This window comes from Pleurodeles waltl, chromosome 11 (assembly GCF_031143425.1).
Source record: "Pleurodeles waltl isolate 20211129_DDA chromosome 11, aPleWal1.hap1.20221129, whole genome shotgun sequence".
Lineage (NCBI taxonomy): Eukaryota > Metazoa > Chordata > Amphibia > Caudata > Salamandridae > Pleurodeles > Pleurodeles waltl.
Genome location: NC_090450.1, coordinates 762,665,207 through 762,689,403, shown reverse-complemented (window position 1 = coordinate 762,689,403; position 24,197 = coordinate 762,665,207).

Sequence of the window (24,197 nt, the reverse complement as noted above, 5' to 3'; positions counted from 1 at the left end):
AAAATGATGTATCTCCCTATGTGTTTCAGCAGGGCAGACAACACTCTGGACAAGACGTTGGAAAACATAGGCTGGGACATCCCTGATGCCATGGCCACTGTTGTCTGAAAAGAGCCACTTGCAAGGAATGGAGCACTGACAGCACCTGAGGGGGGCTTCCTGTGGGATGGCGGATTGGTGACATCAAGTCTGGCTCCAACTGTACATAGCTCCTGGATTGTGGCACGGTCAAACCTGTAGGTGACGATGACATGTCGCTCTTCCATTGTCAACAGGTCCACCAGCGGTCGGTACACCGGAGGATTCCGCCATCTTCTCACATGTCCCAGCTTTCGGCGCCTACGAAGGACAAGAGCGATGATAAAGTCAATTTTCATCCAGGTATGTACCCATAGTAACACAGAACACGACACCACACACCAAACCCTTCCTGTATGTGTGTTGAGTGTAGGCCTAGCTATGTGTGACGCAGAAGTAAATGAAGCCATGTGGGCCCCTGAAATGGCGGCTGCCTGACCTCTACACTGGGACAATGGGATTGTGGGGTAACTGCACTGGCGTTGCACACCGTCGCGGTAGGCGGTCATAGACCGCGGCGCAATGCTGCATTGGTTCACATATGACCCTATGGGTCCCAGGAGCCAATGAACAGCTGCGCCGGCGGTGATGATACGCACCGGCGCGGACGTCACCGCCATTTTCTATCTGTTCAATCACTAGATACCTGACCTTCGACAGGAGAGGACCTACACTGCAAGTGCTGCTGTGACCTCGGTCTGGAAGCGACAATGGCTGCCTCGTCTGGGGAAAGGGCCCCTGCCTTCACTGCTCAGGAGTTGGAGAAACTGGTAGACGGGGTCCTCCCCCAGTACACGCTACTCTACGGTCCTCCAGACCAACAGGTTAGTACACAGGGAGCACGTTGTATGGGCTAGGCCTGGGTGGAGAGGGCTGGGTGGAAGAGGGAAGGGGGCAGAGTTCAGGGAACATTAATGCATGTCAATGAATGGGCCACATGGCTAGAGTAGGGAGGGGGGCCACTCACATCGACGGTGCAGTTGGTAATTACTTCTCTTCTTCCCTTGTGCATGTCATGTAGGTCAGCACCCACCAGAAGAGGGACATTTGGCGTGCCATCGCCAAGGACGTCTGGACCCTGGGGACCCACCAGAGACGGGGCACCCACTGCCGTAAAAGATGGGAGGACATTCGCCGCTGCAGCAAGAAGACTACGGAGGCTCAGCTGGTTATTGCCTCCCAGCGTGGGAGGGGTGGCCATCGCACTATGACCCCCCTGATGTTCCGGATCCTGGCGGTGGCCTACCCGGAGTTGGATGGGCGCTTGAGGGCATCACAGCAGACACAAGGGGGTTAGTACGACCTCATTCTGCAGACTTTGCACGCAGTAGAGGGGTCTGGGTGGGGGAGGAGGGCTGTGGGTGTACCTAGGCCAGCCAGAAATGCGTAGACTAGGCCCCTCTGTAATGCAGCCCATGTGGCACTCTACCCCACCTCAGTACAGTGCCAAGTACAGGTATAGTTGCCCCTGTGGCATCCATGTGTGCAGATGTCCACCAAAGCGATGTAGGCCATATCCCAGGAATTGCATATGCAGAGGCCAGGAGCACGGCGTAATGCAGGGGGCTGCTGTGTCTGTCTTGTCCGCCAACGGTAGCGGTATGCCATGCACTCAACCTGTTCTTCTTCTGTCTTCCCCCCCCTTTTTGTGCTCTCCCTGTTCTTTTGTGCATCAGCATCATCAGTCGGAGGTACAGTGGCATCGGAGCACGAGGGAGCTGCATCCCACATGGCCATGGAGGGCCACACCACGGACTCAGAATGCACCAGTGGGACGGAGGGCGAAGGGAGCTTCACGTTGGCCACCGGATCACCAACCAGTGACACGGACTCATCCGGCGATGGGGGCTCCCTTGTGGTGGCGGCACCATCTGTGCGCCCCACTTCTACAGGTACAAACGCCACCTCCCCTACCATCACCGCCCTCCCAGCAGCCCCTCAGCGTTCGCCCCGTGCCCGCTCACCCAGGAGGGTGGGCATCACCTTCGCCCCAGGCACCTCAGGCCCTGCCCAGGCACCCCTGCTGCCCTCAGTGAGGAGGCCATTGACCTTCCTGCATTCCTGGAGGGCATTCATTCTGGTCAGGCTGTCCTTCAGGGAACCCTGCAATCTCTGGCCTCAGCACTGATGGCAGCCATTGTCCCTGTGTCTAGCCTCCCCCCTCCAACCTCCATCACCCAGACCCAATCCCCTGTACCCCAGCCCATCCCAAGCACACCTACAGACCAGCATGCACACAAGTCAGCACACACAAGTAGTTCAAGCAAACATAGGCACCACACAACCCACAGGCACTCACGCAAGCCTCACCCACATACACAGCAACATCCACTTCCTCCACTGTGTCCCCCTCCTCCTCTTCTCCCTCCCAGTCTTATCTACACACACACCTGCATGCACCACATCTACAGGCACCAGGAATCATACCAGGACACCCAGCACCACAAGCCGCTCACCTGCACTCACCACCTCCACTGCCATTTACACGTCCCCTGTGTCCTCTCCCAGTGTTTCTGTGACGCCCCCTCCCAAAGTACTCAAACGCCGGCAACCACACACCCAACATCCATCCACCTCACGACAGCCTCCAGTACCTGCACTCAAAACACCTAAAGTGACACCTCCTACAACCACCTCCTCTTCCTCCACTCCCAGACCCCCTCCAACTACCCATACCAGTGTTCGTCAGAAACTGTCCCTGTGTAAAGTTGACCTTTTTGCCCCCACCCCAGTCCAATTCATCAGTCCCGTCGTAGCGCCTCAGCCAAAAAGCCTCCAATACCAGTGGTGCCTTTTCAAGGTATGTGGAGTGCTCCGGCCACCAGGGCAGGCAGTATGACCCGGAGCCAAGGCACTGGCAGCCCACCCCCTGTAAAGGCTCTGATATTGGAAAGTGGACGATGGGACCGTGTGAAGACTCCTGGTGGGAAATCAACTCACAGGGGTCCCAAGGGGATTGGAGAGTCAGCTGTGACTCTACCAAAGGTGGGGAAGGGCCAGAGGAAGTCTGCCCAGCCTGTTGTGAGTCTCACGGCGGAAAAGGGCGGCATCATTCCCAGCGGTCGAGACGCCACCGCCAGCACCGTCGTCACTGGTCAAGAGACCACCGCCACCGCCGGAGTCAGTGCCCAGGAGGGCCCAAGTATCGTCACTGGTCAGGAGACCACCGCCATCGCCGGAGTCAGTGCCCAGGAGGGCCCAAGTATTGTCACTGGTCAGGAGACCACCGCCACCGCCGGAGTCATTGCCCAGGAGGGCCCAAGTATCGTCACTGGTCAGGAGACCACCGCCACCGCCGGGGTCAGTGCCCAGGAGGGCCCAAGTATCGTCACTGGTCAGGAGACCACCGCCACTGCCGGAGTCAGTGCCCAGGAGGGCCCAAGTATCGTCACTGGTCAGGAGACCACCGCCACCGCCGGAGTCAGTGCCCAGGAGGGCCCAAGTATTGTCACTGGTCAGGAGACAACCGCCGGAGTCAGTGCCCAGGAGGCCCCAAGTATCATCACTGGTCAGGAGACAACCGCCAGAGTCAGTGCCCAGGAGGGCCCAAGTATCGTCACTGGTCAGGAGACCACCGCCAGAGTCAGTGCCCAGGAGGGCCCAAGTATCGTCACTGGTCAGGAGACCACCACCGGAGTCAGTGCCCAGGAGGGCCCAAGTATCGTCACTGGTCAGGAGACCACCGCCGGAGTCAGTGCCCAGGAGGGCCCAAGTATTGTCACTGGTCAGGGAACATCATGCCACACACCAATGCCCAGTCTGGGTATCGTCATGCCTCACACCAATGCCCAGTCCATGGAACGTCATGCCACACACCAATGCCCAGTCTAGGGATCGTCATGCCACACACCAATGCCCGTTGCAGAGACCGCCATGGCAAAGCACCGCTGAACAGTCCAGAGACCGCCATGGCAAAGCACAGCTGAACAGTCCAGACACCACCATGGCAAAGCACCTCTGAACAGGGCAAGCACCGCCATGGCAAAGCACCGCTGAACCGGGTATGCACCGGGTAAGAATGTAAAGACCGCCACATCAAGCATCCTTATCCCATGTGCATCTGGGACAGTGACGGGACAGGAACTTTCACGGGGGGACTGATCCAGTCTGGCCACCAGTCCCCCTCCAGAGCCACTGGCAGATGTTATCTACTTGAGAGACTGTGGCTTTGCACTCCCCAGGATATGGCAGTGGGCAAACCACCCACTGTAGAGACTTGTGAGACTGTGGCTTTGCACTCCCCAGGATGGTACAGTGGGCAAGCCACCCACTGTAGAGACTTGTGAGACTGTGGCTTTGCACTCCCCAGGATGGTACAGTGGGCAAGCCACCCACTGTAGAGACTTGAGAGACTGTGGCTTTGCACTCCCCAGGATGGTACAGTGGGCAAGCCACCCACTGTAGAGACTTGAGAGACTGTGGCTTTGCACTCCCCAGGATTGATCAGTGGGTAAGCCACCCACTGTAGAGACTTGAGAGACTGTGGCTTTGCACTCCCCAGGATTGATCAGTGGGCAAGCCACCCACTGTAGAGACTTGAGAGACTGTGGCTTTGCACTCCCCAGGATACATCAATGGGCATGGAGCCCCGTCGTGGATCTTGCTTTGCAGTCATCCAGCTGAGGTGCCCCCCCTTCCCTTCCCCCTGAGGTGCCTGTAGTATTTCTATCTAATGCCCCCCGGCAGTGTTCTCTCCGATTGAGGACAGGTATCTTTTGTGGGCCTCGCCCATGCATTTTTGGACTAGTGGTGCACGGACATTGCTATGTGCATATCTGCACTACTTCTCGTAATGTATATATTTCTGGCTGATTTTCTTATATATCTGTATATTTTTGACAGACATGTATATTGATACATTACAATGTTTGAACAGATTTTGCTTTGTCTTTGCATTCTTCCGGGGGGATTGTGGGTTGTTACTGTGATTTTTTGGGATGCATTGGTGTGTATGTTGTAATATGTGAGGGTGGGGGTGGGAGTGTTTCGTGGGTGTCCCCCTAACTTTTGCCTCCCCCCTCCCCCATGTCGTAGGTGCTGTACTCACCGTTGTCTTCGGCTGCGCCGCTGTTGGTCTTCGTAGATGAGTAGGAATACAAGGGCCGGAAGAATGTGTATTCGGGCTCCAAGGAGTCCTCATTCCTCTTGGGATGTGTTGAGGTGAGCGTTTTCCCATTGCAATAACTGTTTCTGCCATGTTTTTATCCACGGTGAATCTGCCCCGGAAAAGGTGGCGGATTGGCGGGTTGTGATACTATGGGCGTTACATTGTCTTCCGCCTGTCTGTTGGCGGTGACCGCCCGCTGCTTGTCTGTACCGCCGTGGCGGGTGGTGTGTTAAAGTGGCTGTCTTTGTTGGCGGTTTCCGCCAGGGTGATAATTCCCTTTTTGGTCCGCCGGCCTGTTTGCGGTATTGCCACACCTTTAACACCGTCCGCCAGGGTTGTAATGACCCCCTATATTTGCCTTCTCTTAGTTCAAACGTTTCTCCCAGAATTTGTGCAAACAAGTAGTAGTGTCAAGAAAAATGAAAAATGCAGCATTCTTCTCTGACTGGCAAGGACAAGTGTTATGCCAGCAACATGTACTGATAATGACACTCTTTATTTTAAAAACATGTGCAACACAGCTATTAAAGGATAAAAAGATAACATCAGCAAGAAATTAAATCAGCATGAGTACCTTTGTGAATATCATTCTTGGCTTCTTCATGCATAGTTGTTTTAATTGCACTTACAAATTCATATTCATACACAAAGCAGACATTTCAAAACTCATAAGAGAAATACATTCATGAAAATCCTAGAAAGCAGCAGAAACATAAGACCTAGAGGACTTGAAAGTGACATCCTATGTGACATTACACAACAGGCTAATGTTAAAACCCAAAGTACTAAAAACTAAAGTTTGACACAGAAAGTGCAAAATACATAGCAGCCATCAATATGTGCCTGTTGGACCTGGCCCTTTTTGCAGGGTCATCCTCAAACATTTTGCCTCCTTACTCAAACTTTTTCTCACCAGTTTTTGTTGGCTTTAGGACTCTGGGCACTTTACCACTGCTAACCAGTGCTAAAGTGCATGTGCACTCTATGTAAATTGTATTGGTGATTGGTTGATCCCTGATTGGCATATTAGATTTACTAGTATGTCCCTGGTAAAGTGCACTAGAGGTGTACAGGGCATGTAAATCAAACGCTACTAGTGGGTCTGTAGCACTGATTGTGCCACCCACATGGGTAGCCCTGTAAACTTGTCTCAGACCTGCCACTTCAGTGTGTGTGTGTGTGTGTAGTCTTGCACCTCCATTTCGACTTGGCAAGTGTACCCACTTGCCAGGCCCAAGCCTTTCCTTTTTATACACGCAAAGCAGCCCTAAGGTAGGCCCTAGGTAGCCCCATGGGCAAGCTGCAGTGTATGTTGATGGTAGGACATGTGCTGGTGTGTTTCTACATGTCCTAAATGTGAAATACTGCCAAATTTGTTTTTCACTGTTGCAATGCATTTCTCATTCAAAGGCTAACGCAGGGGCTGCCTTTAAATTTCCTTAAAATACAGTTTCCATTTGAGACCATATAGAAATGTGGAGTTTGGGGGTCCCTGAATTCAGAATTTTAAATTATATCTCTTAGTGAAGTTGTTTTTGAGATTGTCAGTTTTAAAATGCCACTTTTAGAAAGTAGGCATTTTCTTTATTTAACCATTCAGTGGCTCTGCCTGTTTGTGGATTCCCTGTCTGGGTCAAACTGACAATTGGTCTATTTGTGAATCCCCTCTAGAAAGTGACACAAAGGGAGCTGGGGTGTAGCCCGCATATCCTGCTGAGCAATCTGGGCTGGAGTGGAGGAAGGAGGTATCACCTGAATGGGCTGTGCCTGCCCTCACACAATGCAGTCTCCAACCCCATGGTGTGTGTCTGAGGCCTGGCCTGGACAATGCAGGATCTCGTAAACAACAGAGACTTTCCTTTAAAGTTTGCCTATTTCAAAGGCAGAAGGTAGTATAAGTAGTGGACCCAAAACCCCAGATTTGTAGATTACTTCTGGAATCAAGAGGAACCTCTGCCAAGGAGAAGAGCTGAAGATTGCTAGGTTGGCCTGCAATTGCTGCTTCTGCCTGAAAGAGGACAAAGACTGGACTTTGTTGAGCCTTTCTGTTTTTGAAGAATCTCCAAGGGCTTGAACTGAGCTTGCCTCCTGTTTTGAAGTCTTAGGGCCATCAAAGACTTCCTCTGCCAGCACCTGGACTCTCTGCTGAGACTCCTGCCCTGCCAAGTGGTGCCCCATTCAGTCCCTAGGTCCTTGAGAGATGAAGCTGGCAGAACAAGGCCTGAAATCCACGCACAGAATGACATGCAAGGAAATTCTCGATGCACCACCTGCAATGCTCCTGAAAAACGATGCCCCACCCACTTTGCAGAAAAAATTAACGCTCCACCGGCATTGCGGTTGGGAGATCAATGCATCAGGACTAGAGAAATGATGCAACACCCGCTTGAGGCTGATGATAACAATGCAAACCCCCTGTGGTTTTTCGACACTGTGCATCCGAATTTCACACGCATCGTTGCTGGGCGTCAAAGTCATCGTGAACCTACGTGGTTGCGATGTGCCCTGTCTGGAAATCGATGCATCGATCTCTTGCGTGGGAGAAAAATGACGCATCGGTGACCCGACCAGAGAGACCAGAAAAATCTGGCTTGTGCTGCTTTATTTTTTACACAAACCAGGTACTTTGTGTAAATTCAAAATGTCCATTGTTTTCTATGGAGTAAGACTCTTAGGGCCAGATGTAGGAAGCATTTTGAATGTTGTAAACAGCGATTTTCACTGTTTGCGACGAGCAAAATGCACTTTGCCATGCACAAAACCCGTTTTGTGATTCGGTAACCTGGTTACCAAATCGCAAAACGGGTTTGCGAGTCGCAATTAGGAAGGGGTGTCACCTTCCTAACTGCGAGTCGCAGTGCAAAGCATGATTGCTTTATGACCGTGAACGCGGTCGTAAAGCAATCACAGTTTGCACCCATTTGAAATGGGTGGTAACCCATTTGCAAAATGGAAGGGGTCCCCATGGGACCCCTTCCCCATTGTGAATGGAACTGCATAAATTTTTTTAGAGCAGGCAGTGGTCCTATGGACCACTGCCTGCTCTGAAAAAATGAAACAAAAACGTTTCATTTTTTTTTTTTTGTAATGCATCTCATTTTCCTTTAAGGAAAACGGGCTGCATTAAAAAAAACAAAAGGCTTTATTAAAAAGCAGTCACAGACATGGTGGTCTGCTGTCCGCAGCAGGCCACCATCCCTGTGAATGCCGCCACTCACAAGGGGGTCGCAAATTGCGACCCACCTCATGAATAATAATGAGGTGGGCCTTTGCAACCCCCTTGCGAGTGGCACATGGTGTCAGGGACACCATCCTACATTCCAATTTGCGACTCGCAAATTGCGACTCGCTCACTCGCAATTTGCAAGTTGCAATTTGGAACCTACCTACATGTGGCCCTTATTCTTTTGAAAATTCACATCTTGACTTGTGCATGTTCGATTTTTTTGTTTTGGTCTTGTTGGATTTAGACAAATATTGCATATTTTTCTAAACTGGTGTGGTGTCCATTTTGTAGTGTTTTCGCTGTATTACTTTGTGTGTTTGTTTAAATACTTATACATTGCTTCTGGTTATAGCCTTTTTGCTCATGCCAAGCTACCAAGGGGGTAAGTTGGGGTTAACCAGGGTGTTCCTCATTTACCCTGACAAGAATGAGGGTCCTTGCCTGGACAGGGGTAACCTGACTGCCAACCAAAGACCCATTTCTAACAGTGCCCTAAGAGTAGCCTAATTAAACACCCCCAGCTCCTGCTCCATAAAGTGCCCATGTAAGAATTTGTTTCATATGTTCAGGCAATAACAGGGAGACACTCTTTTCCAAAGGTCTTGCTGGGTAAAACTCCTGGATGGTTTAACCACACTTCTCTTCCCTCACAATTATTACTATAATGCCAACCCTTCCATCCACTTGGTAACTGAAGCCCAAATTCTGGATCCCCACTGCGGTTTCTTCCACCCAATACATTTATGGAGATTAATTTCCAAATTATATGCTGCCAGGAATCTTAATCTCCATATCGAAAATGTGGACGGGTCGGGATTTAGCCATTCTGACACAATAAAAAGGTGGTTGACCACCATGGCCATTAATAATGTATATGCCTCTCTCCTTAACCCCTCATTATCAGTAACACCCAGAATCATCATTGCTGGAGAGATGTGGAATTGCCCACCAATAATTGAGCCCAAAAAATGCCCAATGTCCTGCTTTAATGATTCTAGTATATGGCATAAAAAAATGTGGATAATTTCAGCCTGCTCTGACTCACATCTGCTCCACTTTACCCCAAATCAATTGCCCCACTTGGCCTCTTTGGCAAGAGTGTGGTATAGATTAAAAGCTTTCTTAAAGTGCTGACTTATCAGTCCCACCTTTAAAACACCTTATTACCTAGAGACAGAGACTCATGTAGATAAAGCCCCTGTTGGCCAAACCTAGCCTCCCACTTGGCGTTTTGAAATTCCAGATCATCTCACTTTCCCTGTGCCAGCAAGTCATAAATAGAACCTATTCTATCCAACCACCTCATCGCCTCGATCAAGGGGACCTTCACTACTGATTGCAGTTCCTGCTTCCTTGGAAAATGAAAGTCTTGTATGTGAAGATATTTAGTCACACTTAGCCAGTCCAAAGACCTCCTGCAATTCTATAAATGTGCAAAGTCAGCCATTTCTGTTTAAATCCCATACGGCTGAAAGCCCCTTTCATGCCCACCTCTCTATTAATGCATCTTGAAAAATAAATGGTAAAATTGATGAGGCTGAACATGGTGCATAGAAATTATGCATGCAGATACCTAAACATTATTTAATCTGATTCCAGACTTTATATGCTGCACTAAGAATCTTGAATCACATTTTCTTATAATATCTAAGTTCTATTCTCTTTACAAAACAAGCCCTACCTTCAGCTCCCAATATAATCTTATAAATATTCAGGAATCTTGCTAGGCGTTTTCCACTGGGATACGCAGCAATAAGAATTCCCATATGTTACATCATGCATACCCATTAATAAAATGTAAGATTATGGACCGACCAGCCACCTTGCAAGTGCAGCAGAGTCATTTAATTGTCTGCTCTCTTTGATCTTCGATAACCCCAAATAAAATTAAAACAAGCACTCTCTAATTTAGCCAGCCAATGTTTGCTAATCTCCAGTGGGACGGTTCCGAAAACAAGTAACACCCTTGGGAGGATGGTCTTTTTCAGTACATTATGGGGCATATTTATACTCTGTTTGCGCCGGAATTGCGTCGTTTTTTTTTACGCAATTCCGACGCAAAACTAACTCCATATTTATACTTTGGCGTTAGACGCGTCTAGCGCCAAAGTCCATGGAGTTTGCGTCATTTTTTAGCGTGGACACCTACTTTGCGTTAATGAAATGCAAGGTAGGCGTTCCCGTCTAAAAAAGTGACTCCAAGGCATGTGCGCCGTATTTACACTCCCGGGCGAAATTCACGCCCGGGAGTGGGCGGGTCAAAAAAAATGACGTCCAGCCGCTTTTGCGCCGTTTTTTAGCGCCTGGACAAGGCAGGCGTTAATTGACCTGTGGGCTCGGAAGGAGCCCAGAGGTGCCCTCCCATGCCCCCAGGGACACCCCCTGCCACCCTTGCCCACCCCAGGAGGACACCCAAGGATGGAGGGACCCATCCCAGGGAACTTAAGGTAAGTTCAGGTAAGTATTTTTTTAATATTTTTTTTTGTGGCATAGGGGGGCCTGATTTGTGCCCCCCTACATGCCACTATGCCCAATGACCATGCCCAGGGGACCAGAGTCCCCTGGGCATGGCCATTGGGCAAGGGGGCATGACTCCTGTCTTTGGTAAGACAGGAGTCATTTTAATGGGGGTTGGGAGTCGGAAAAAATTGCGCAAATCAGGTTGAGGCGAAAAATTTGCCTCAGCCTGACTTGCCCCATTTTTTGGCTCCCAAGCTCCATATTCCCCTACGCCGGCGCTGCCTGGTGTACGTCATTTTTTTGCACGCACACCAGGCAGCACCGGCGGCTAACGCCGGCTAACGTCATTGAATAAATACTGCGCCCGCATGGCGCTTCAGAATGGCGTTAGCCGGCGCTAAATATTTTGACGCAAAACTGCATTAGCGCAGTTTTGCTTCAAAAAGTATAAATATGGGCCTATATTTCCCCACTAGGGAAAGATGTAAAGTTTCCAATTCTATAGAGATCTCTTTATTTATTACATAATAATGATACCATGTTCCATTCAACTAGTCAATCCAGATTTGTGGTAATCTTAATTCCCAGGTATACTGGTTTGGCTACCATATGATGATCATTGCATCCAGTGCCTTCTGCGCATAGTACCTGGGTTTTATCCTCGTTCAACCTATACCCTGAGAAAGCCCCAAACTGTCTGGCTAATGCTTCTATTTCAGGAAGTGCTATAGAAGCATCTGTGTTGGCCACAACAATATCATCTGCATGAGTAAATACTTAATATTGGACTAGTTTTAAAAATAACCACTGTGATGTCTAAACTACTCTCGAGCTTTGCTATAAATGGATCTGAAGCAAATAATGATGGCAAGCACAGACAACCCTGCTGGGGGCCCATCGAGATCTGAATACAGTGTGATTCCAACCCATTATTCGCAAAGTAGCCCTGGGGGTCTTGTACAGGGCTCTGATGGCCTTAATAAAGCTTATGCCAAAACCTTTCCACTCATACTTCCCACATAACTTTCCATGAGACACAATGCAAAACTTTTTTAGTGTCAAATACAATTAACCCCCATTGCTGTTTTTAAAGCTTCAGCCGCATCAAACAAAGTTATCACCCTCCTAACATGATCGACTGGCCCGCATCCAGGAACAAAGCCATGTTTTTGGGGATATAATAACCGTGAAATTATTTTCCCTAGCCAAGTAGCCATTATTTTGGCATAGATTTGTCCATCAGAATTTATTAAGTACATCAGCATGCATGCTCTGGGGGCCAGAGATGATTTCCCCTTTTTCTTAAAAATTATATTAGTTGTTTCCCGTAATGGAGGTATTGCACTAAGCTGTGCCTGCAAGAAAGTCTGTAGCTAATCCTGACAGAGTTTCCCAAATAATACTTCATAGACCTCTAACTGGAGATAATCAGGTCCTGCAGCATTCCCAGTGGTTAACAAATTTATTGAGATTTCATCTAAAGACGTCTAGAATCCGTTGGTCTTCCTCCTTCAATCTACCCCTGTCAAGGCCCCTAGAGAAATCTTCATACTCATCGGTGGGGTTTTCAAGTTCTTCTGTTTATAAAAGTTGATAAAGTCCCTGAAGACCTCAACAATATCAGATGGGGTTTCTAGAATCATTCCCTCCTGATTTGTAATACCAATAATCCCATTCTGCACCTCCTTCTGCTGAATCCATTTGGCTAACAATCTTCTAGTAGTCCCCCCATATTCATAACATTCAGATTGAAAATGATGAAATTTAGTGGCCACTACCTTGTTAAAATATTAGTTAATCTATCTATTTCTTGCTGAGTCTCTTGAAGGCCCATCCTTTTGGCCAGCCTCCAGGTCAGTATCTCCTCTGCTAAAGACAAACCATTATATAACCCTGGATCTCACTCTGCCATAACTTTTGTTGATACAAACCAAAGTTTATGGTTTCCCCTCTAACTCCTGCCTTTAAGGCATCCTATACCACTCCCATCTGGACTATCCCTCTATTCTCTTCCAAAAATGCCTTAACCATTCCAGAATATGGTCCACATATGCTGCATCTGCCAACAATTTCCTATCAAAGGACCAAGATCCCGAAGATTTGATATTATCATCAAATGGAATCGTAAGAACCAGTGGGCTATCATCAGAGAGTGCCCTCGGAAAGACCTCTATTTTAGCCAGGCTAACAAGTTCAGCAGATACAAAAAATAATCTAACCATGGTCGCTTCCTATGTAGAAATGAATAAAATGTAAAACCTGGGTCCAGAGCCTTGGACTTATCCCACACATCCATAAGATCAGGGTCCTCCATCAGACGCTGCAGCGCCTGATATATTGCCGGCTTCCTCCCTGAATATAGTTGATTTCTATCATGATCACTCCCAACAACAAGGTGGATATTTAAATCATCCCACAGGATAAGGGTGTGCAACCATAAAGCCAGTTCTGCATTCAGCCAATTAAAAAGATCTGCCATATTCAACATTTGAGCCATATACTGAACAGACCATAAACCGATCCTTACCCACACCACATTCTGCAAAGACCCAGTGGCCCGACTTATCTACAGCTATGTGCCCAGCTAAAAATATTGTCTTATTGACAAGGATTGCCACTCCCCTTGATGTAACTCTCTGTTGTGTACAAGCCAGAAGTGAAAAGCTCAGATCCTTAAAAAGTCCAGGCTTGTTCGGAGGAATATGGGTCTCTTGAATGCAAACCAGGTCAGGTTTCATGACCTTCAGTCCCTGAGCAACACTCCCTCTATTAGACTTATCATTAAAACCTCAGATGTTAATAGTATAAATATGCAGCTTAGACCCTGCAATCTCTACTCATAGTACAGTCTACACATGAGATACCTTCAAACAAATCTTCCCTAGATCACTTATGATCACCCAAAATTAGGCTTCATCTCACAATAAAGAAAAATGAAATAGCCAGCAAGTAATCAACCACATAAGTCTGTTTCCTCTGCGTGGTAAGATAACTTGCCTTTTCCCCAATTCCAAAATGGTTTTTGTTGCTTACCCTCTCATGACTGCTATAGGATCCAATCATGTATTTTACCTTTGTTATCCCTGCCCCCATTTCCCTGCCAGTTACCCCACTGCCACTGCTGCCCCACCTCCACACAATCTCATCCCTGCCACCTCCTTGAAGCAGTAGGACTAGCCAGGATCATTTATGGTGGTCTGACCCACCAAAACTGCCCCTGCAACCTTAATTCCCTCTTGCTGACTGAGTGTACATCAGTCCCTTCCTACAGAAAATGAAAATGTAGAAGAAGTCACATCGAAGGTCTTACCCTCTGAGATCATACCTTACCCCACACATATGTGAGATGTAGAAGTCTAAACAGATTACATCAAGGGAGTATCCTAAACTCCACCCATACTGAAAATACCTCAGCCAGAAATAAGACTATCTAAATGCTCCCTTACCCTAACTTCAGAAGTAAAAAAGTAGATCTGCTCCTGATGAACCACCTTCAATTTAGTCTGGTTCATTAAATAGGCTTGTGCCCCCTTAGAAGGTTGAATCAGTTGATGGAGGCGCCACCTTCTCTCAATGGTGTAATAGCAAAAATCCTGTGTAACAAAGATTGACTCTCCCTTTCAAAAGCTCTCTTCCGCTCTAGACATGCCCGTTTGTTGAGTGCCTGATGAAGCAGACAGTTACTCCAGTATATAAGTATCGCCTTGGACTTCACACCATCCTGCCTACCCGGATGCTCTGCTTAAAGAGGAACCTATGGGCCTGCTGCACCTCCAGTTTTCAATTCCAGTCAACTAATTCCAGGAAGGCTCCCTTAAAGAGACCTACAATGAAATTGTGGATATCTGATCCTTCCAATCCTTTGGGAATGGCCAGGACTCTGATATTATTCTGTTGGAGTCTATCCTCAAAAAGCTCTAATCTCCAATGGGCATAAACCATTTGAGCCTCCAGAGGGTATGTAGCTCACTTCTGTGATGCAGATTCACTCTATAAATTTAATGTTCTATTCTAGGCCTCCCCAATCCTCTCAGAGAATCCAGAACAGATCTTAGCAACCCAGCGGATAGCACCTTTGTACTTTACAACAAGCAACTTGAGTCCTGCAGCTCTCTAGCCGCGTTTTTTCATGAAGTACCATTATACTCTGATAATTCAACTCCAATGATACCATCTCTGTGGGGACTTGAGCAGTGGTGCCCTCACCCGTGGCAGCTTCCTCCAAGCTAAGCAAAGCTGAATAGTCCCAGAGCAGTTACTTAACCTCTGCCTTAGCTCTCTTCTGAAGTGCCCTCTTCTTCCTCACTGGTCTGTCAGGTTAGTGCTAGAGTCAAGTAAAGTGGTATCTCTCCTACTACTTGCATCACTGTCCAGTGAGTTCCACTGGAGGTTCTCTCCCCAACTCCTCTGAGTGGTCTGAGAGTGAAAAAAAATAATCCCCTAAGTCTACTTCCACACATGCTTTTTTAGTGCAAACCAGCAATCATTTGATCAAGTTGTGGAACACCCACAATAGACTCACCCAGAGGGAGCAGAGAAGATTGGGGTCTTCTCTGCTCCCTCAGTTGGAACAGTTTTTCCACCTGAGCCCTCCCCCACCATTGTGCTTGACACATTATCCCCAGCACAGGCACCGCTGCTGCCATACCTGTGCCTTCATGAGAATGAGCCATGCTGCCTACTTGCCTCATGCAGAGTTTTTCATCCTGCAATAACTGTGAAGATTCCACATTAGGGGGTCCCCCACACCTAAGGACAGTGTCATGGTACCCGCTGGGCTCACTTGAAGAATCTCATGAGCTCCACGAGCCAAAGGAGAAGCCCTTGTCAGCCATGCCACATCTAGGGAGCCACTCACGCCAGCTATATCATCGGCTACTTCAGTGTGGGAAATCTGGGAGGGCTACTTGATAAGGCCCACAATTATGCCTGGACCTGTAGTTGCCGTCAGTTTCATGCTCGTCTACTTTTTTGTTGGGGTCAAATCAGAGCGCCGTACCCCCTTGTCATCTCTGGCAGAGGCCACCCCTCCACCACCACTGGCACACAACGCTTTGAGCTCTTCTACGGCATCACCAGCGTGCACCAAGCAGAGGATTGCCCTGGTCACGCCGACACCCAGCAGTTCTCCCGGACAGCCAGCCGTTTTCTCACATGATCTGGACCACACTGTGAACAACTAAAACAGCTAGCCAAATACTAGCAGCTGGCAGCCCCTCACTCATTCCAATCAAAATGGAAAGGGGGCAAGTTAAACGTACATGGAGGCTGGGTTACAGGGAAGAGGCAGAGACTGCCCATTCTCACACAGCTGCCATTTTCCTTCCCCACCAACCTTCATGTAAAGTTTTGCATTGATCCATCAAGCCATCAAGCCTTCAAGCAGGGGCCAAGAAAAAGGGGGATTGAAAAGTTATGATTTGCATGTGAAATGCAGTGGAAATGCTCTGACATAAAGAAATGGCTCAATAGAATTATGTCACATTTGGCAAAAAGAACTTAACATAGAAAGCATGCTTTTTGTAGTTTGGTATAAATCCTTTAAGCCAGTAGTGAGGCATTTGTTTTTAAAGTGGGGCTTATTTTAGGCATACAAGGGGCAACGCTAAGGAGATATTTTGTCAATTGGTATCACATTACCTCTGCTGTACTGATACTGCAATACTCCTGCAATACACAATTTAAAAAAATACTCAGACCTTATGGAATGAACAAACTCTTTCTTCCAATGGCCAATTCAGTCCTGTGGTATCAAAGTAGAATCTGTGGTACCAGAGTGTTCAGATTGGCTTTCTTCAACATTGACATGCGCCGCCATGGAGGATTCCAGAGGGCAGCGGAAAACCGGCGGGAGACCGCCGGATTTCCTGTTCTGACCGCGGCCAAACCGCCGCGGTCAGAATGCCCTGCGGGGCACCGCCAGCCTGTTGGCGGTGCTCCCGCCGACCCCGGCCCCGGCGGTCCTTGACCGCCGGGGTCGGAATGACCCCCATAGTCTGGCTTATAAACTGCATTATGTAGTTGAAGTTAGGAAACTGTTGTATAAACTGTAACATTGGTGTAGTTCTACACCCTTTGCTTTCCCACCCAAAGTTTACACAAGTGAACTCAGTTCAATGCACCAGCTCTGAAAGTAAAATACAGGTTAGTGTAGCCTCAAAGAACTCTATCCAATACATTGTTGAAATAGAGTTTGTTGTATAAACTGTAACATTGGTGTAGTTCTACACCCTTTGCTTTCCCACCCAAAGTTTACACAAGTGAACTCAGTTCAATGCACCAGCTCTGAAAGTAAAATACAGGTTAGTGTAGCCTCAACGAACTCTATCCAATACATTGTTGAAATAGAGTTATTGCTTTTGGGTTACTAACAATCCCTGTAAGTGATCAGGGTCACTGTGGTAAGAGAAACTAACATACTTTGTTATTCATAGTATCACACACTTTATTAAGAAGAACAGACACTTTTATGTAAAAGTATTTATTACATAAGGAACAACTTGTTTCTTAGTACGCCAAAAACAACTTCACAGAATATCATAAAAACAGCATGAAGGCACTTTATGAGTAACAAGAATAACATGAACATGTCTAGCATGGTTAAAATGTAATCTAAAACCTAACACCCTAAAACCTACTTCTATGCACTACACTAAAAGAACATGGTAAGTAGAGCAACTTTTAGTTTAGAGTTTCTTAGGGAGTAGCGTCAACCCTTGTTGACAGCAAAGGCTGTTGTTATCTCTGGAGGAGTAAAAGAAGTGTGTCCCTGTGGTGGTTACATGCACTGCAATAGCAGCCTTCCTCAGGGACTTGTCTGTAGCAGCATTTAGTGAGATGTAGCATCTTCCACCAGTAGGTCAGACCATCTTCTGGCAGAATCTCTGGTGACAATCTAGGTGAAGGAACTCTTTATTAAGTGATAAATTGGTGGCCCCTTTTTACTAAATCTTATCAGAGACGGAAATGTCTGACACAAGAGAATGTGAATTCACACTACAGTATTTTGACTCTATGTCTAGACTTGTTCTTGTTTGCCAGAGACATGGGGATAAGTAGACACTTGACACAGATGTATGTTGCAGCAGGTTTTATATCTATGTCATCAGTCAGACGACCTTACACGTTCACAGTCCTCAAAAAGATAAGGTCAGATGACATCCGCTTCAAATATCACACACATGACACTATTTCTGCTTAAAGGGACAAAGATGGCAGCCTCTATGATTCAAAAGGAGGGATGGCCATACATAAAATAAAGCTTAGGGGCTTATGCGTCAAAACAACTGTAACCAAGGTAAGTCAGCTGTATTCAGTAGGAAGGATAGGTTTCTCCAGTCTCAACAAACAGGGCAGATCTGACCGACTACACCAACATTCAAAACAAACTCTAACCACAACATTCTAACAAGGACTGTGCAAGGCGTGAGTATAGGAGGTATATAAGTAAAAAATAGGGGAAAATAATTACTGGCTAAATATGGCAACATATTTGTGAAACTGTAAGAACGCACAGCTCATCTTCTTCCTATAGAAAAAGAAGAAATGGAGCATAAAAGGAAGGTAACAGTGTACAACGTAGGGTTTAGATCTATACATAAATGTATTGATGTAAGACATATATGTGCTTAAAGATGACAACTACAGTCTCACCCATCCTAAAATTTTAATGCTCAAATATATTTGATGCTTTTACTAGAAACATTCAATTAATCACTTACTGAAGTAGGAGTTTTTCCTTTGAAATTGGGAATTGCTGTAGATTTAGCTACTCCATCTGTCCCCTATGTGTGCCATCCTCTGGGATTACTACATTACATTTCAATTTTTGAATTCTTAAATTGCGAGAAAATTGCTTGTTGAACCTGACAGTCTAAGGGTGGTCTTTCCCCCAACTTTTTGCCTACTTTCTCTACTTTTCTAACCTGTTTTTTGCTTGCCTTAGGGCTCTGTGCATTTTACCACTGCCAGTGAATGTTAAAGTGCTTATGTTCCCTCCCCAAAACATTGTAAGATTCGCATATCCCCAATTGGCATATTTAATTTAGTTATACTTCTCTAGTACAGTGCACTACATGTGCCCAGGGTCTGTAAATTACATGCTACATGGGGCCTGGAATACTGATTGTGTCACCCATTTAAGTAGCCCGCTAACCAGGGCTCAGGGCTGCCATTGCTGTGCCTGTATGTGCAGTTTACATTGCTATGTCCACATAACAGAATAACTCTTTTGCCAGGCCCAAACCTTTCCTTTTTATACATATAAGTCAACCGTAGGGTAGGCCCTGGACAAACCCAAGGGCAGGGTGGACTGTGTTTGCAAGGTACGACATGTACTTTGAAGTTTTACATGGCCTGGTAGTGAAAACCCCCACAGTGATTGTCCACTAGAGCAAGGCCTATAACTAACATAGGATAACATTGGGATTACCTTATTACATCTTCTAAGCGTAATTCACAACCTGGAACAGATGAACTGTTCAGGTTTAGTGCCTCTGGAATCAAAATTTTAAATCAAAACTTAGGGTGAAGTCAGATTCTAAAATTGTAATTCTGAAAAAGTCACTTTTATAAATTGGGCATTTTCTTGCTTTAGCATGTTGATGTTTTCTGACTATCTCTCATGACTTGTCTGGGGCTGGTGACAGCTGAGCTTTGTGTTTTTCTCCTAGTCACATGCAATGGGAGCCTATGGGCCATCCACATACTGATGACCATCCTGGACAGGGTGGGAGGGAACAGCTGGCCACAGCCTTACCCTTACACCTGAATAGGCTGTGTCCTGTACCAACAGAAAGAGCTGCATTAACCCCTGTAGTGAGTCTGGAATGAGAGCAAGGAAACCAGAACCTCTATAAACTATGAAGGCCTTTCTATGAAGTCACCCCCACTTCAAAGGCTAAACTGTGTATAAATATTGGACCTCTGGTGCCACTAGTTCAGTATACTCCTAGAACTGTAGATACTCTCCCAGGAAGATGAGCTGATGTGCTGCTACAAGGACTGACACTACCCTGCTGAACTCCTGGTTTGCTGTGCTGACCTGCTGTTCTCTTGCCTGGGAGTAAGAAGGACCGGACCTGCATCTCTCCAACCCAGAACCCAGAGTGACTTCAAGGGCCCACTTTCTGGCCTCCTGATTGAAGTCTCATGGACAATAAAACAAATTCTAACCCACCTACACCTACAGTGGACTCTGCCACATGTGAGGACACACTGCCAAGTGGGTACACCCCAGTCAAGGACCCTTTGAAGTAGGTTTAAGGTGTTTGCTGCAGCTGAAATGACTCATCACCACAATTGTGCAGATCGGAACTGGTGCATCGCCCATGCTGCCTGGACTGGAACTGGCGCAATAGCCTCCTTGCATTGATCGGAGTTGCCACATCCCCCCTCCAGTGCGGATCAACTATGGCACATCACTTTCTAAACCACCTCATCTTGACCAGTATCACACTGCTGTTGTGGGGAGAAAATTGGTGCATTGTTTGCTACTGCTTGGGAAGGATTGATGCATTGACGTCACTGCGAGGATTAACACTGACACATCTCTTTAGCCAGCTCCCTGCATGTTAGGCATTGATGCAACCAGGATTAGGGTACTTTTGTTCAGTGGGTCTCACCGGGTCCCCGTAGACGTGCCACGTTCCATCACGGTCTTCCTGAACTTTTGACTTTGTCTTTGGCCAGCATGACCAGACCCTTTTGGAGCTTCTTGTTTCTAAGTGCTATTTTACAGTTTATTTTCTAAATACATATCTCAAATACTACTTATTTGATTTTTGTCATTTTGGTTTTAATTTATTTAAAAGTCCTTTTTTTCTAGCCTGGTGTGAATTATTTTTCTGTGGTGTTTTCACTGTTTTACTGTTTGAAGTGTTGCACAAATAATTTACACATTAACTCAACTTAAGCCTGACTGCTTTGTGTGAAGCTACCCAAGGGTGAGCACAGGTTAATTTAGAGAGTGTTTGTGACTTACTCTGACTAGGACAATGGTTCCTGCCCTTGATCAGGGTACATAACTCTGTCAACCAGAAACCCAATTTCTTAAATTGTTGTATTTATTTTGATTTATGGAAGGGAGTTTTACTGCAACTCATTGTCCTAAATTTCATTTCCTTTCCTCACAATCCACTTCTTCTCATACCAATCCTTATACTGGTTTTGGTGAATATCAATAGATTTAGCAACTGAAGTCCCATTAACCCATACTGATTGACCTAACTTCAACCAACTGGGAGTAATCTTTGATCCTGGTTTCCTGCCCTTCAACGATCTGAATGGCAATATTCCAGTTGAAGAATTGAGTGTTATGCAACAAGACCTTAATATGTTACCTATTTTTTTTTTTACATGTTTACTGGTGGCGTGTGCTAATTGAATGGATTCTTTTACCATTTTATTTGCTCTTTCTACTAAACCATTACCCTAAGAATTGCATGAGCATTTGGGTGCGATGTCCAATAGAGCAACAATAGCTGTCATACCCAAACCAGGATGGGACCCGCTATTATGTGGCAGCTATCACCCCATATCTCTCCTGAATGGGGCTATCAAGATACTTGCCAGTGTCCTGGCGGCCTGCCTGTGTAAAGTCATCCCATTCTTGATACATCGCGACCAGGTGGGATTTGTGCCTGGATGCACCTCTCGGAATCATTTGCGCACTCTTGGCCATATCCTGTGGGAAGCTAGGAACATCCCAGGAAAAAAAAGTTCTTACACTGCCCCTAGACGCTGAGAAAGCATTTTACCAGATAGAATGGCCCCATCTCTTCGACACCCTGTCAAAATTTGGATTAGGAGACCAATTCATTGCCAAAGTTCACCTGCTCTCCGACCACCCCACGGCTCAGGTCAATTGTGGGGGCTTTCTTTCAGATCCCTTTCCAATACAAAGAGGGATTTGGCAGGGTTGCCTTCTATCGCCGCTCCTGTTCTTGCTGGTAATGGAGCCTCTTGCAGGTATTATTCGTCAATCCCTACAGATCACAGGCTTACCCCTGAAAGGTGGTACCTCCACAATATACTTATATGCGGATGGCATGTTACTCACCCTAGCTGATTTGAGGAGATCCCTGCCAGGTTTACTGCAGATCATAGTTGGATTTTCATTACATTCCAATTACCGGGTGAACTGGGACAAGAGTAAAGTGATTCCTCTCTCATTCACGATGACGAGCGCTGCATTGCATGGTTATCATTTCTAGTTGACCCCGACCGCCTCAAGTATCTAGGAATATTTGTCAATCGGGGTTTAGAACGAATGGTGCCAGATAACCTGGACACATGAAATGAGAATTCGCTAAATGGTCACAATTGGGCCTCTCCATGTGGGGCACGGTACAGGCACTGAGAATGGTCACACTCCCGCGTTTTACTGAAGTCCTAGGCATGATCTCCCTCCAAGTCCCCCTCTAGACCCTCTGACAAATAGACGCAGCGCTTAGAGCCTACGTGTGGGGCTCTACACGCCCACGACTGACAACGACAAAGTTAATGGCATGTCGATCTTGTGGGGGCTTGGAACTGCTTTCTATCGAGCATTACTCTCTGGCTCTCCATTTATCTCAATTGGCATACATTACCCGGGACCCTCGAACAACCACAATGGGTAGACACAGAGAAACTCCTACTTTCCCATTCTGATAGTCTAAATGGCCTATAATGTAAGGACCCTACACAATCCTAACAAGCCAACCCAATGCTCACAGCAATGTGTGCAGCCTGGGGCAGAGCACACCGCCTACTCGGTATACATGCCTTCTTACATGCTCAAGCCCCCATATGGGGAAATAATAATTTACAGATCAAGGTAGCTATCCTTAATTGGCCACAGTGGAACCTGGTGGGCATTGCACGCCTGGCTCAGGTTGTCAATGAGTGATCACTCCAATCAACCTACGAGTGGAACACAGTGTCCACACGAGGCAGGAATGGCACTATCTACAATTCAAACACTGTCTCCTGCCCCTTGGGAACTCAAGGCCTCCCCCCTAGTTACTTATTTAAAAACTTGGGGTCACCATAAAGGCATAATGGCAGGGCTATATGATGTGCTAACGCATCACCTTCACTCACAGCCCCTTCTCGAAACGTTACACTCTAAATGGCAGGTCTGTTTGCAAATGTTTACCAACGTACTATTCAATGGAAGACTGGAAGGACATACTGGACGCCATAGACAGGAGGACTAGGGAAGCCTGACTGAAATTCTGTCTCTTTAAGATATTGCATGACTGGTACTGGACTCCCCTGAAACTGCACAGAGCAGGATTACTACCACATGCCAAAAGCTAGCAATGCCTGGCGACTCGATGGGATCTACTCCACATCATATGTGTATGTCCCTCAGTCCTGACCCTATGGGAAATGGTGAGTACTATCCTTAGAGACTCCATGCTACTTCAATCACCACTTCCCCCCTCGATCATCATCCTACACAATAAGGGCCCTCTCCCCACTCTATCATGTGTGCAACAAAGACTGTTCCATACTGTGCTCGCAACAGCTAAGATGTGAATCTTTCGACACTGGAGGTCAACGGCCTCCCAACCCCGGAAGAATGGATGGCAGCTATGATTCGAATAGCCACCCATAAACATGTTATCTACAACCTACAGGATCAGGCAGCCTTATTCACCCAGGTGTGGGCCCCCTTCCTAGCAGAAGCGTCATAACTCCTTCATCATCTATCTCCCTTCCCCCTCATCCACGCAAAGCACTCCAGAACTTCAGTCACAGCCTCAACATACCCCCTACCCTCTGACTTGCGATAGTGCCCCCTGTGCTTTCCTGCCTTCTCCCCCTTTCTCTTTCCTTAACCCTCTCTACCCCTTACCTCCCTTCCCCCCTCTCTTTTCCTCCATCTCCTTTCTTCTCTATCCTTTTCTTTTTGCTTCCTCACCTTCTCCTCTTCTTACCTGCCCTCATCCACTCACCGCAGGTCCTTTATCAGCCTCATTGCAGAACTCCCCCCCTCGCCAGGTAGAGGACATGGCCTGATGATGCATACTACAGTGGACTACACCTCTCACAGATCGGCACCCCCCCAAGCTCTACCCCGACAGCCAGTACTTAGCATCAAAACTGGTAGCCAGGATGGATGGCTTTTTCACGGACTACTACCCAGGGGATGCGCCGTTACTGGACATCGGACATCATGATCATGACTCCTGCCCTTAAAGCCATACGAAGTAAACTTAGGTCCTGCCCAACTAAAGCACTCGGACATGTCGGTATATGGGTCGCCATGCCCTAAACAACGAAGTACGCTTCTCCCAGCCCGCAACAGTATAATGTTTAACCCTACCCCACCTCCCT